This window comes from Triplophysa dalaica, chromosome 12 (genome assembly GCF_015846415.1).
Source record: "Triplophysa dalaica isolate WHDGS20190420 chromosome 12, ASM1584641v1, whole genome shotgun sequence".
Taxonomy (NCBI): Eukaryota; Metazoa; Chordata; class Actinopteri; order Cypriniformes; family Nemacheilidae; genus Triplophysa; species Triplophysa dalaica.
The window spans coordinates 14,767,928-14,782,578 of NC_079553.1; positions in this window are offsets into that span (position 1 = coordinate 14,767,928).

Genomic DNA, 14,651 nt, shown 5'->3' on the forward strand with positions numbered 1-14,651 from the left:
ACACATTCTGTCTGCTCTAATTCAAATGCACCTGACACTGATTTATGTATGTATCAGAAGACAAAAATACTGTATAGATTAAATAATGAGGAATTATTATTTAAAATACGATGGTATAAAATTCTATTTGTTTTAATCCAAGCATCCCATTCTCATTTCTCTAATGTAATGCAATTCAATTTAGGCTGAATAATAAAAAAACAGTGATACTGAAATAAAGTAGATAAACATATCGTATGACAATAAAGCAAGAGTCATTGCTCAGGAATTACAAAACATCTGAAAACAGAACAAAAAAATTCAGATGTTACTGGGAAACCAGCGAAAAATATGCTTAATTATCATAAAAATAAAGTCCCTTGCAAAAAATATGAATCTTCTTAATAAAATGTTATTAATAATTGAATGTTTTTCTGTAATATGATTAACCCATACTTTATAAAGTTTGGTCCCAGCAGCCATGGGAAAACGGTATATATCCTTGAGCGAACGCTGGCATTTAAAGTTTGTTCCACACCAGTTTAACTTTCTTGTTTTCTTCGTTCGAGGCCGAGATTGACAACTCACTTTAGACTTTCGCAGAGAGCGCAGTTTGTGAGGAAATTTGTTTGGACTCCTCTCTCCTGCGGGCACCTCGCTCTCTCTCTCTGCGTGGGAGGCAGCGTGCTGTTCTGCCCTGTACACTGGAAATGGCAGTGTCAATTAAATATCACTTTCAATTTCCCTGTTTTATGATGCCTCCACTACTAAGCACCAATAATCCGGGCCTCCTACCTTGTCACTGGAATGATTGATTACACTTGTCTCTCGCTATATAGAGACATTTACATGAAAATAAGGGAAGCAGGCTTTTGTTTGCATGAAACTGAATCAGAGGAAGCAATTGAAAATTTGATATTCATGCGCGGGGCTGAGGTGATAATAACCTGGGTGCTGGGAATCGGACACGTTTGGCTGAATTTGTGTGGAGAGACACTGTAGGGACTTGTGTAGATTTTATTAAGCGGGTAAAATGATTTTCTCCCGTCGTGACAGAAAGCACACGTCGTTTGAGCTAACATAATAATCTCTCACTTTCTGTGTCTCGCCGTAGACTTTATTCTTTCATTTTGCAATCTACGCATTTTGGATTAGATGAAAGAGTATTCATGCCTAACAAAGCTCTACTGATAGTTTTATATGCTTCGAATATGATTACATAATCAAATCCTGATCAAATCTGTCATTGCCGCAGTAACAGAGCGCAAAAGTACAAGCCCGAAAAGTATGCCTCCGAGACAACAACTACGTTCATTTGACTTTGCTTAGTGAAATAATGACTGAAATCTATTGTCAGATGAAGACTGTCATCAATCATATGCTTTACAACGACTTTTCCAATTCGTGTTTCCTAAACCCCACTGTAATTACGCAAAGTGCAGTGCTGTCAGCTTGTAGGTTAATGGGTGTAGGTTTGAGGGCAGAAACTGCTGAAACAGGTGCTGTACGATAGAAGAATCAGCCGGCTGCATGTGTTCCCAAGCGTGCCCAGAGGGCCATGGGCCCCTGCTGTTCAACCAATGCTCAACCATGCAAATGGGTTCCACAGGCCCCTGTGTTTACATAAGATGTCCCACCCAGAAGAACACAAAAGAACATGATCACTTTAGCATTTGCGTTTGATTAAAAAAGGTTATAAACGTTTGCATTTTGCCCAACAAAGCACCCCCTGCAGGTGCTAATTGATTATGGAGCATTGCTGGTGTAGAAACATCAAAGGCCACTCAGACCGCAGTCTAAGGCTGCCCAATTTTTCTTTGTAAATGTGACTCAGACCTGTGTGTGAACAGCACAAACCATGGTATTTTCTGTGTTCTGATCTGTGACAATTCAACATATAGTCTTATGTTTTGCAGTGCAGTTCACATGACTTTTATATCACTCACAGTTGACATTTGTCGCAATTCTTCCAGTGTTTATTTGTAATTCATTGGTCCCATGTTGATGACAGCAGGGAAGGTAGTAAGTGGACGGCTAAGCTATATGTTATAACATAGGTGTTAATGAAAGCCTTAGCACAAGTCCTAGCATAAAGACTTCATACTGTACTACGTCAGTCATTACATATTGATGTAGCCAATCATGACTTGACACTTGGAGTATGTAAGTTCTCTACTCACTTTTTTTTGTTCGCAGATACTGATGTTGACGTTCACTTCCATCATCTGCACCTACATCAGGTTAGCCCCTGTCCATGCATTGGGGTAAAGGCTCCACACCTGCCTTTTCCTTCAGGCAGGAACAACAAGAACCTTCAACCCTCTGGATTTCAGCTATGGATGGGCCATCGGAAGCACAAAATATTTGTATATGTATAAACACATATATCGATGCAAGTGAGACTGTAGTGACATAGGAAGTTTTGACTGTTGAACAATAAAAAAGTTGAATTCTAAAAAAAAAAAATGTCCCTCCCTAGACAATATATGAACATTCCTTCGGCGATTCATGAGTGTCCCACCTCAGGCTATGGCTAGAATTGACCTTTCTGTCAAAGACCTTACTTTTTCCTTCTTTCGCCCTCTCGCTGTCTTATTTTTTCTAAGCCTCTCGCTCTCTCCTGCACGCTCCACTGCTCCTAATGGTCTCCTCATTACCACCTCCATAGTTACAGCTGAGCAGGGAGAGAAACTAAATCAAACGACGGACACTATGAACAACTCGGACGCTCTCCCCTGCAAGGCTCACCTCAGATAAGAGGATGTAGTAGACAAATGCAGGGCTAATTTAATTAACTAGCTTCCCGGTGCCTGGCTTATAAGCTTGTGTTCAGGGATTCTTGCTCCAGAGAGCTGATGGAATCATGTGGCTGTGTGCAATATGACTCACTTAATCTTTAATGGGACAATTCATCTGCAATTTCAATATTATTTAACACAGGAGGCTGCTTCTCAGTGGTCAATTTAAACACAATCACTCTGCTAAATATGCCTTCACCCATGACCGCTCAGTTAATAATTTGTTTCATTACAGGTACTGAATGCCCTTTTTACTTAAGTTGTCTGTCATTTCATTTTTTATGTAAATTTTATAACAGAAGGGATTGGACAGGAGGGGTTGGAGCAAATAATATGTTGTATTTTGACCCTTTGTTATAGAGGTTAATATTCTTGTGCTGGCTTAATTCAGTTTTTTTACAAAATGTTTTCTAGCTTGCTTATAAAAAAAAAGTTGTTTTCAGAGGAGTGTATATATCAGTGACTTCCGAATCTTAGGAGCCCATTTAACAGGAGTAATTGTCTCCACAAATGTGAGAATAGTGAGAAGCAGGTTCCCTGCTTCAGCATCTTTGAAAAAAAAAACGGGAAGATGTGCTGGTGATGGATGGTACAATAACAGTCCACTGTATGGAAACTCTATAAAGTTTTGTGGATCTATCGGTATTAGGTACAGTATTGTATTAAAAAAATAGATATTACCTATGCATGCAGTTTTCACATTATTTTGTACAATCCTTGTGTACTCCAACAGTGACACCAATGGTTTAAGTCTGGGGAAATAGAGCTGCTTACATATTGTGTGAGTTTTATTGGGGTAACTACGAATAGAGAAAAACCATTGGAAAGGAACTTCCTAATAATCTAAAACAATGAACAATGGTAGAAAAAATTATTCTCATTTCAGAATTAAAACGCATGGTATCAAGTCTAGAGAAATAGAATATATGTTCACATATGAACATCTCGCAGTCTGTTCCTTAGTTCAGTAAAACGTTCACCTTAGTCAAACAATACTATAGATCTGAAACATTTGCACTGTGAAAATGAGTGAGAATCAGCTGCTCATTATATTCATTTAATGGAAATATCAACATTGTTTTAGGTCTTTTGACTCTTTGAAAACAGATTTAGTTTGTCAGTATGTTACACTCCTTAAGTACACTAAAACAAAACCTGCCAATCTTTAAATAAAAAAATATTCTGTAATATTTTGTAATAAATTACTTGTTAAATGAGATGCTTATAGAAGATTAATTACTCCCCCAAAACTGATATTCTATAATGTACATGGTTTGTTTTGCTTAATGCCAAACAATTGCTTATATCATAATGCCTTCTCACTTACACAGCGGTTTTGATAAACACCAGAAAGTCTTACTACCCGTCTTACTACTAATTTTCAATCACCAGCATCCCAATGTTTGTTGAACAAAGCCCTTCCAATCGCTTGAAACCGTTCACACTTACTGATTCACAACCTAGGTAACTAGACGGTGCAATGAGACATGGCCCGTGTGTTTTATGGGGCTGCGCGTTGTTGTTTCGCATTTGCATTTCTACTGATAGAAGACGCTATGATAGGAAAGCAGATATATGAAGCCTGCTTTCTTTCTATAAGCATCTAAGTAAGAGTAATATGCAGATATGCAGCTCGGTGACAAAGTGAAGAAGGAGGGGAGAGATAATGGGGAAAATCAGATAGCAAGCGCAGGTATTTCTCAAACCGAGCTGTGTCTCGCGATAGCCCATGCATATATGGAAAACAGCAGATTAGCCCAGCCAAATCTCCTCATGCACCTCCAAAGTCCTTTGTCGTGTCTCAGAGGGTAGGGGACTGAGCCGGCAAGCATGTTTACATAGCTTGTATGAGTATCGTTGTCCAATAAGTCCTGTCTCCCATGGTCTACACTTAAACAAGGTCAATCCGGCAAGGAAACAAATGAGAAGTCCCATATCACTCTTTGAACGGAACTGCTATGCTGGGGCCTCTCTGTGTGCGCTGGCGATAAGCTAAGCGCTAATAAACAAACACTAGCTAAATTGCTTGAATGCGAGCACTGATGCGAGCTCTACCACCGTCTGAATGGCTTAATCTTCTCGTATTTTACATTCTTAAATCTTATTCAAGATTTGGTGGTAAATGGGGAAAGATCTTACATGTTCTTATTTCTTAGTTCCTCCCACCAGAATCAAATCCATCCTTTCTTTGGCTATTTTTGCCAAGAGATTATGCTGCAGAATTTCAGGGGCATTATTTAGTCTATACAGGATGTGTGATTATTTTCCCATGTTAACATTTTTTTAAACAAAGAGCTAGTTTTTCAGTTAAACCAAAAGCAAGTGTTGCTTGCATGGCCCTGCTTCCATGGAAACAAGAAGGGTAATGATATTTTAAACTAATCTGTTGTAGGTCTCAAAGTTTATTCATTTGGGCCTCATTAACTCAGCATGAAGCAAATGGACTGATTTTGGCCACCGTGCTAATATTGCTAATACTGCTAACGTTTCATGCTGTGAGTTTACACATAGTTAAAGCATGTTAGATTGATTTGAGCTGACTGCCATAAAATTATAGAAGGACGTGTCTGTGAACGTGTCTGTTTATTGCGGTGTCTACGCTGGTTGCACGCAATGGTGTTGTATATCTTTTTTTTTAAGAATCCAATATTGCTGCTTCTCATTTTAAATATAACATTGTTTAATGCTGCTGTACATTTAATGAAATGGATACTTAACAAATAAAACTGTAAATTGGTGGATTAAATCAGTCATTTGGAACGGTTTTACATTTGGAACCTTAATTTCACTTATTTGTGTCCAAATGTACATTATTTATGTTAGAACTGTATAGATATATCCAAAACATACCAACACAATATTTATGTACTTTTTAGAATAAGCGATATGTTGCTAAGGTCATTTTAAGAGTCATTCAAATTAAAGTTATAATCCTAGTGATGGTCACTAAATATTGCAGGCGAAATATTGTGTGAACATTGACTTGTGAGTTTCTGGGAATGCTCCTACAAATCCTTTCTTCTAACATCTCTCTCTCTTACTCTCTCGCCGTCACACTCTCCCGCCCCCTTTGTCCACTTCTTGGTTGCGGTCAGCACTCAGTATTCTAGAGCGCTGATCTGGCTTACCGTGGTGTTCAGCGTCTCTGGCATGTGTTTAGAATGTACCGGTCATTGTGGCCCTGAAGAAGCCACACAAGAAAGGACATTGTTCTTCCGGGGGCCGATTCAGGAGGTTTTTCCCAGAGCCTCCTGGGTCAAGTTTTTATAGGGCCCTGTTTGGTTTACAAATGCCCTCCCCTCCCTCGCTGTGGCTGTAGTGTTCAAACTTGTCTACATTTACTCCTTGTGTTTTTGTGCATGGTCGATGGCCTTTTAAAGAAAAGTGGCTGAAATAACTCTTTATTCTCCCTTTGTTGGCTCATATTCGCTGTTTTCATGAACTCTGGCCCCGGCCATGGCAACAGCAAGAAAAATGTTAACAGTGATTGACAGGATTAAGGAAACCCCCCGTCCCCGTACGCATTTCAAACACCGACAGAACAATGGCATCGGGTGTGATTGAATTAATGAGCTAGCGTAGACTGTCAAAGGAGCACACATACTTTACATAAACCTGATTATCTTTGCATGGCAGAACTGAAGAAAAGGCGGAGTGTGGGGGAGCTGGGTGCCGCTCTTTCATTGGGCACCTCTAAAAGACGCATCAAAGTGTGGGTCGGAGCTTAGAAAGTGTTCTGGCGAGGCGAGCCCGCTTGCTCACTCCCTTCTGCATGGGCTCTGCTTAGCATAAATCAACCGTAGGGTTTTACCAAATCTATTCAAGGAGCCACGAAGGCCCGGAAAACAACATCATTTTTCTCCTTCTACTCCTCACTTTCTCTCCCACAACACATCAGCTCCAGGCAAGGCACTTTGGCGGCTGCCATTGTTAAGCCCCAATAGTCGATGTTTCTCCTGTCTGGCCTAAAACGCTCGGCTCTTAAAGGTGACACTGACATCACATGCCAAGTATTGCCCTATGCCCCTCCTCTCCTCTTAGAAACAGAAAGTAGCAATGAGATAGTCCTTATGTCAGTGATATACCCACAAGATCACTAGCATTAGATCTCTGATATCTTACTTTTAATATAGTTTTTGGCCACGCTTTAGATTATGGCACAAAATGTATCGCATAATTAAACAGAATTTACAGCCTAACTAATTATGACAATAATGTACTTCTACAATACAAATCTGTGGGTAAAGGTGAACAATATGCAAAGTTTGGGTAATAAAGTCTGGAAACTGAAAATATTTATACTGCAAGTATTTTAAAACTAAGCGGTAACTTTTTTAACAAAATATGGTGTGCATGACCTGCAGTATGCTATACTACAATCGTAGAGTGAACATACACTACATTTTTATTATCACAATGTACCAATAAATGAGCTACTGTGGATATTAATTAAGTACGGAGTTCTTATTTTATTATTAAAGCAAACATGAAATAATAGGAAATGATGTGTCAGCTTGTTGTGCAAGTGAATTAAGCACTCAGACTATTTGTCAACTGTAAATTTGACATTTGAGGTTTTACTTTTAATTGATTGATTTTAGAATTGCTGGTCAGATATAATTAATTGAAATTATGAGTTATTTGATGAGTTTTAATGTGTAAAATGTGCAAAATCAATTTTGATCTTTTGAAACTATAATCAAGTATTTCAAGAGCGGTTTAATAAGGTTAATATGGCATGCAGTTCCTTAATAAATTTATATTTTCCTTACTTTTAGTTTAGCTGAAATCCTGTTTACTTTACTTGTTTTTACAGTATATGATATATAATACAAATGCGACATGCTTTTATAAACTATTGAGACACATGCCCCCTCTAATCTTCCTGCCAAGACAAGACACAAGCTACGTCCAAATATCCCGCTTACGGTCATGGCCACTTGAGAGCTTGTGCACAAGACAGGAAGTAAGATCTCAAGTCTGTCCAATGTCTTAAAAACGGCAGAGTGCAGTGGCCTTAATGCACACTAAACCCACACTATCTTGAATACTGCTTCCGAGCAGTATTCAGGGTTAAGTGTATCCCATCATGCATCACGGTCTGGATATATCATTACTTTTTATATCATATTTTGCTCGGGTCTCGCGAGATGTTCGGGTGTAAGTTTACAACGACTTTTTAAGATTGTATCTATTTATTCTATGTTTGGCTAACAAGTGATTTTCTGTTGTTTTTGCTTTTTTGGGTACAGCTGCTTTGATACAATACAAATCAAGGACTATATAAAAAAATCTGACTTTACTATATACTATAGAGTTATGTATTTTGTTAAACTGCTTTTTATCACATGATTAGAAACACCACATTAATTAACGTTATATGTTTGTTCTTGCTAAGTGTGTCCCATCGGGTTAGAAATACTACATGCTCACTTGGGATCTTCACACCCACTAGAACACTTAGGCGAAAAACAGGAAGTACATCATGGATGTAGTCAAGTGGTCATGTGCAAAGACCGCGAGTGGGGGTATTTGGATGCAGCCAAAGAACAGGCAGACCCTGCATTCCAATCCGCAAACTATTCATTCTAATATTACTAGAAAGTAGAATTTGTATTTTCCAAATTGTAGTATGTTGAAAATTCCAATGTTGAGTATTCCAAAGATTCCCTACTACTTCTGGTAGAAATGATGCGCACCCTGGCGTCTGATATTACCCACAACTCACCATGAGTAGGCGGAGTTTAGTCACTAAATTAACAAATGTTAGGACAATAAAAATAACATATATGTGATGAAATAATGAATGAATAAATACATTAATGGAAAGAAGAGCTGTATTTTGATGTGTGTGACAGTTATTAGCCACAATGTTGTCTAGGCAACAACGGCCTCTTCCACCTCATGTTAGTATGTCCCAGTTTGTGCATTCTATTTTGCCATGCACTCAAAATAACCTTATATTCCAACACAGAAACAGTACCTACTTTTACGGAGAGTGTAGGCAAATTGGAACTCAGGGAGAGTATAGTGTCCATATAATGATGCTGATGACTGTCAGGTTAGGGTGACAATGAACGCGGGACAGGTGAGGGAGAGTGCAGGATATTGGTTAGTGTAGTCCAAGGGGAAAGCACAGAGAAAAACAGGACGGGGAAAAGATAGGACAAGTGAACACCTGCATGTAAATGTTATTATTAATCAGGAGTTATGGAAAGCAGTAATGCTACTCACCTAAGTTCATCTTAACTACAGATTTATTCTTTTGGAAAAATATCTACATTTGCAAAAAGCTTCTTCTCATCTCTAATTTTTCTTTAGATTAAAATTTTTATCATCATCCTAATTTAAGATTTCTCTTTGTTCATGTAAAAGTTATTTATTTAAAAATATATTGTCCCTGTGCATAGCTAGTGTATATACTGTTGCTATCACTTTTAGTATATTTGATATTAGTTATCCTTTTTAACCTCATTAGAAAACTTTAGAGTAACTACTTTTTTTAAGTAGCTTTGCTTGTGAAGCTATTGTTTCAAAGTAGCTTCTCCCAAACTACTACAGAATATCAGTGATGGCGGTGGTATAGTAGTTAAAGATTGAGCATGGCAAAAGTTTGGTCCCTAAATGTGCCATTTTTTCTTGAGATCCGATGTTTTTTTCCAAATATGCTGAACATAATACTTCATTTTTAGTTATATTATAAAAAAATTATAGGATGTAAATAAAGGGATGATGTATGCTATCAACACACAGACCTTTCTGTCCAAACTCTCTCAGCTTCGGGTCTGAGTTTCCAGGCCTCTATCCCCAGCGCTGCTTTTCCCATTGCCGCACTAAATCCTATCTCTCTAATGTATTGCTGATGCCTTGCATATTGAAAGTTATAAATTGTACTTGGCACGGCAAGTTGAGATGCATAAATTGAAATTGTGGGGTGTCAGAGAGTAATATACTTAGCATTATTCATAACCGACCAAGATTAAAGCTCTCTACAGGGAAAGCCTATGTGTGTCTGACAGACGAGTTACATACGAGCTAATGCAGCCTTTTATCAGCCCGTTCTGTCAGTAATAGATATTCTAGTGGGCTCAATGCACTGCTGATATAACAAAATAAATTAGGGCACAATAATGTTCTTCGGGCTGGTGTGTTGTAGTCTTCTCACTTTTTCCCAATGCGTGTATGAATATAAAGGTATGAAACAGCTTTTCAGAATGAGATAAGTCCTCTATATTTTAGGGCGACACATGCCAAATCATGATTTTTGCTTGAAACTCTTTATTGTAATGTTAAGATGTCATATACTGAAAAGAGAACATCTGTTATTCCATCTGGAACAAAATCTAACTTTAAGTTTTGTTTGATTGTTTATGTAACTGTTGTACTGGCTCTTCTTGCAACCTTATCAATGGTCAATATATCACAAAAAAATCTGATTTCCAAGACTAAAATGTGATTATAGATGCAGTACAATGGCCTCCTGCTTTTTTTAATTGTCTTTCGAAATGACCCACATCTTATATTTCTCGTCTCGAGAAATGTATGTATGAGCAAATAATCTAATAACGCATAGAAGAACCTTTTGGTTCTGTAAAAACTTTTAACATCTGAAGAACCTTGGATTAAAAAGTGTATTATGATTATTAAAGAGAGAGATTCTTCAAAGAATCTTTGTTGAACCAAAATGGTTCTTATATGGCATCGCTGTGAAGAACTTTTATTTTAAAGAGTGTATATGTAAAGCTAAATGAAAAACAAATAGACCAAGACCAAGACCAAGACCAAGACCAAGACCAAGACCAAGACCAAGACCAAGACCAAGACCAAGACCAAGACCAAGACCAAGACCAAGACCAAGACCAAGACCAAGACCAAGACCAAGAGAGCAGTCAGGGCTGAGAAGAACTACAGACTGTAGAACAGAAGGGAATATAGAGGAAAGGAAATCAAAACCCAAACTAGAGACAGGAGGGGAGAGAGAAGAGAGAGCAGTTGAAAGTAATAAAACAATAACGAGGGGAATAACAGGGTAACGAGGGGCAGGGTCACAGCACAATTACAAGAAAGCACATGGCAGGCTGTAACACAAACCATGTGCTCAACAAGAGACAAAACATTGGCACGAGTGAAAACAAAGACACACTAGACATGAACCCTTGCAAGAATATCATATTGTAGAATACTAAGTTCATAGGTTCAGTTCCCATTGAATGAAAAATAAATTACTGAGTTGACTCATTTAGTTGCACATTTGTGTTTTTATGTAACCATCTTGATTGTGGTGCATGCAGGCCCTTCATTAAAAAATCTGCCATCCAAGAGCCAACTTAAAGTGTGTAGTTTGTCAATAGGGATAGCTGTTCACTGCACTGAAAGAAGCTTCATTCATAAACTGCATAGGCAGATTCATTAGCTTAATGTTACTCCATTCATTACCATCCCATTAGTTACTACAGATTGATCAATATATCATGTATAGAACATCTGAGTTTGGCTGAGTTTGGCTGTCTGGAGCCATTGTGACCCTAAAGATAATGACTTCTTTATTCAAAACAACTTGTAGGAACATGGAGATAAAGGCAAATCGAGAGAGCTTTATTTGCCCAGGCATTGGGGGAGGAATCTGTGAGATTATAAGAAAAAGGTCTAAAACAATAACTGTGTATGGAGACAGATCTAAAGCGGCATTTTGTTTAGACACCAGAAAGATTCCAGCCTATTGAATGTTCAGGGAGCTGGATAGAGGAACTCAATGTGGGAGGATGTGAAAAGGTTTAAAAAAAAACATTGCAGAATCAAACAGTTCCTCTGTCTTTCTCGGTCCAAAGAGAATGTGTGTTGATTTGTCAGCATTTACTGAGATTTCTTTTTCCCACACTCACTGTTCACTCAAAGGAAATTACTTTCCTCATGCATTTGTTTGGGGTTTTGTGCTGAGTTTAGGGTTCTGTTACAATTAGATGAATAACACTCACTCACTGACTTTAGATTGATCCGTTGGTCTGGTTTTCTCTTACTTTCTGTCATATGTTTGGTGTTTACAGTTTCATGACGGCCAAACCACAAGCAGCAAAAGGCAACAAAAAGCTTTAAGGTCTCGGGTGTGAACATTTCCTGTTGGAATCTGACCTTTTACGTACACATGTCTGGATAGGAGAAAACACCAGTGGATTCTAGACATCAGACCCTGTTCAGAAATGCCATGCAGCTGTTTTAACGGCAGACTCTGCTAGATTCGCAACTACAGTAGAGATGCACCTCTATACCCCTATATCACACCTAGTTTTTATTTGGGTACTTTATTCCTTTTGACTATTCTCTATTCAAAATAAACACACTATACTGTTTTTATATTAAATACGTTTTTATTATTATTTTAAATTTAATTTAATTTCACATTCAATCTCTGAATTAAATTAGGATAAAAGCAACAGTCTGAGATAAAATAATTCTGTTATAAATTGTTCATGATTAACTTTTTAATCCAGATTAGCCCTGGAACTGTTTCTGTTATGATAAACAATAGGGGAATAACACAGGTAAAGATGCTACACAGGCTGTGAAACAGAGAGTTGTTTTCACCATATGTGGAAGGACAAATGACTCTGTTATTGAAAAAACGCCCATAAATATATACGACATAAACATTGCATGCAGTTGTGCATTTTAATTAGATAGAACCACTCTGTCCACATTTCTTTACATTTTAGTGCAGATTGAAACATTTGAAAGTTAATTATCAACATTTTACACTATATCGAGCTTGTTGCGATGCATTTTGGGATACACCACATGTCCAAAATTAGGTGAACAACACCTTGTAAAGAACACATTTTGGTCATTTGTGAGCACATATTTTAATGCTACTGTAAAGATTAAAATAATATTTTGGACAATTGCATGCTTTCAATTTATAGCGGCAAGTTGGACAGAGCCCTTAAGGCTAATTTGCACAGATCCAACAAACTTTAACAAATTATTTTGTTCCAGTTTGTTGGATCGATGAAAATGAGAATTAAGATTGTTAGAGTTTGTTGGTGCTTTTGATTTTGGAGTTTGTTAGTGTTTGTGCATTGTCATGTTAAGGCTAATTCAAACTGATATTACAAATGCCAACAAAGCAAGATTCATAAAAAGCTTACTTTAATTACTGGCCTGCACAAACCTTAGACCTGGAAACCCATGGAATGACCTTGAAATTCCAATTTAGAACAAGACTTTCATCACCTGAAATCAGTGTCTCATTCACAGGGCTATAGAATTTTGGAAGATAGAAAGTTGGTTTCCAAACTGTATCAACAAAGTTGAGAGCATAACATCCTTCACAAAAACCCCCTATTTGTAACATGGTATAGCATTAATATTTGTTTTGATTCAGATTACTGGATTAGATTTTATTGGATTACATGTTTATCGGAACATTTCTTGAAAATCTGTGGTTTCCTGCATAATTTCTGAACACCCAAGGAAGCTGAAAATACTACTTGGGTAGACAGCGTTCTGGGTTTCAAACTGAGATGTGTTAACAAAGTGGTCGTGACACATTTACTTTGCTACTTTTTCTCACAGTAGCAACAGTGTTTATCAGAATTCCTTTTAAAACTCAAGTACGGAGCTCTTTTTAGCCTGACACAGTTGTGCAATCACCTTCATGGCTGCTCATCACTGCTACACAGTCCCTAACCTGTTATTCCCCAGTCCCCTTGCTGAGAAATGGCAGATTAGACTACTCCATCTGCAGCAATTAAAGGAATGAGATGCACTTCATGGCAATTTGAGCATTTTGGTCCTCCTTCACTTCTCTGGGATTAACCTCCAATGGCCCCCTGAGGACTGTGAGTGTGGAGGTTAGAAGAAAAACAGAGATGTCTATTGCTTTGGAAATACATCTTTGTTGTCTGTTCTTTGATATTAGTTGCCTATGACCTGATAAATTATATGTTTAAATACTGCCCAATGTAAGGTTGGCTGTTTCAAAACTTGCCTTCTTATGAATTTTTGAAGCCAGGTGTAACATCTTCGATGTTTCCTTTGGGTGTAAACTGTTACGGACATTTTATCAGCCATAAATAAACATCAAGAAACAAGTTTTAATTTTTTATGAGAGTGATCGTGCATTGCACAGTCTCTTAACCCTTTCCAATCTTGACGGTATACTACCTGAAAATAGCCAAGTTGTCCCTGTGGACCGTTTCATCCCTCCATCAAGCGTTTTCGACCTGCTTCCACTGGTTACCCGCTTTTCTCGGAGCACCGGTAGACTGCAGGCTCCAGACTCTCTGATGGCCACGTTGGAGGGGTCAGAGTGAAATTGAAGGTGGGGGTGGAATGAGCGTAGATGTAATTCGAAGGTGCGGAGCAACAAAGGCCCCCTTTTCTTCAGACAAAGCCTTTCAGTGGCGCAATCGAAGAAGCTGTTCGCTCACCTTGACAGCTCCTCTACCCACAATGCACTAAGTGGATGATTAAAAAGAAATGGAGGGTTTTACTGCGGGGTATGTGTAGCCTCCCTGGAGTCCCCCGAGCTGCTGAAGCGCAGAGCTACAGCTGTCCTCCAAACAAGCCCTACATTCTTTATTTATTTCTTATGAAATATTGATGCATGTTATGAACGGTTTAAAATAATGTGTCTAGCCTTCTCTGGCCCGGCCATGCTGTTTTCTAATGCATAAATAATTCTGGCCCCTCGGACATTGGGTCCGCACATTAGTTGGGGATGTAGCCGATGTATCACATTCTTTCTCCCCGAGAGAAAAAGCGGGCCCTCGTAATTTCCTACATTTATACAATCGCCGTGCCCGCTTAATAATTGATGGACAAATTTAGGCACTAAAACTCCAACACAATATGACTTTATGTCAAGGGGTTAGTCCC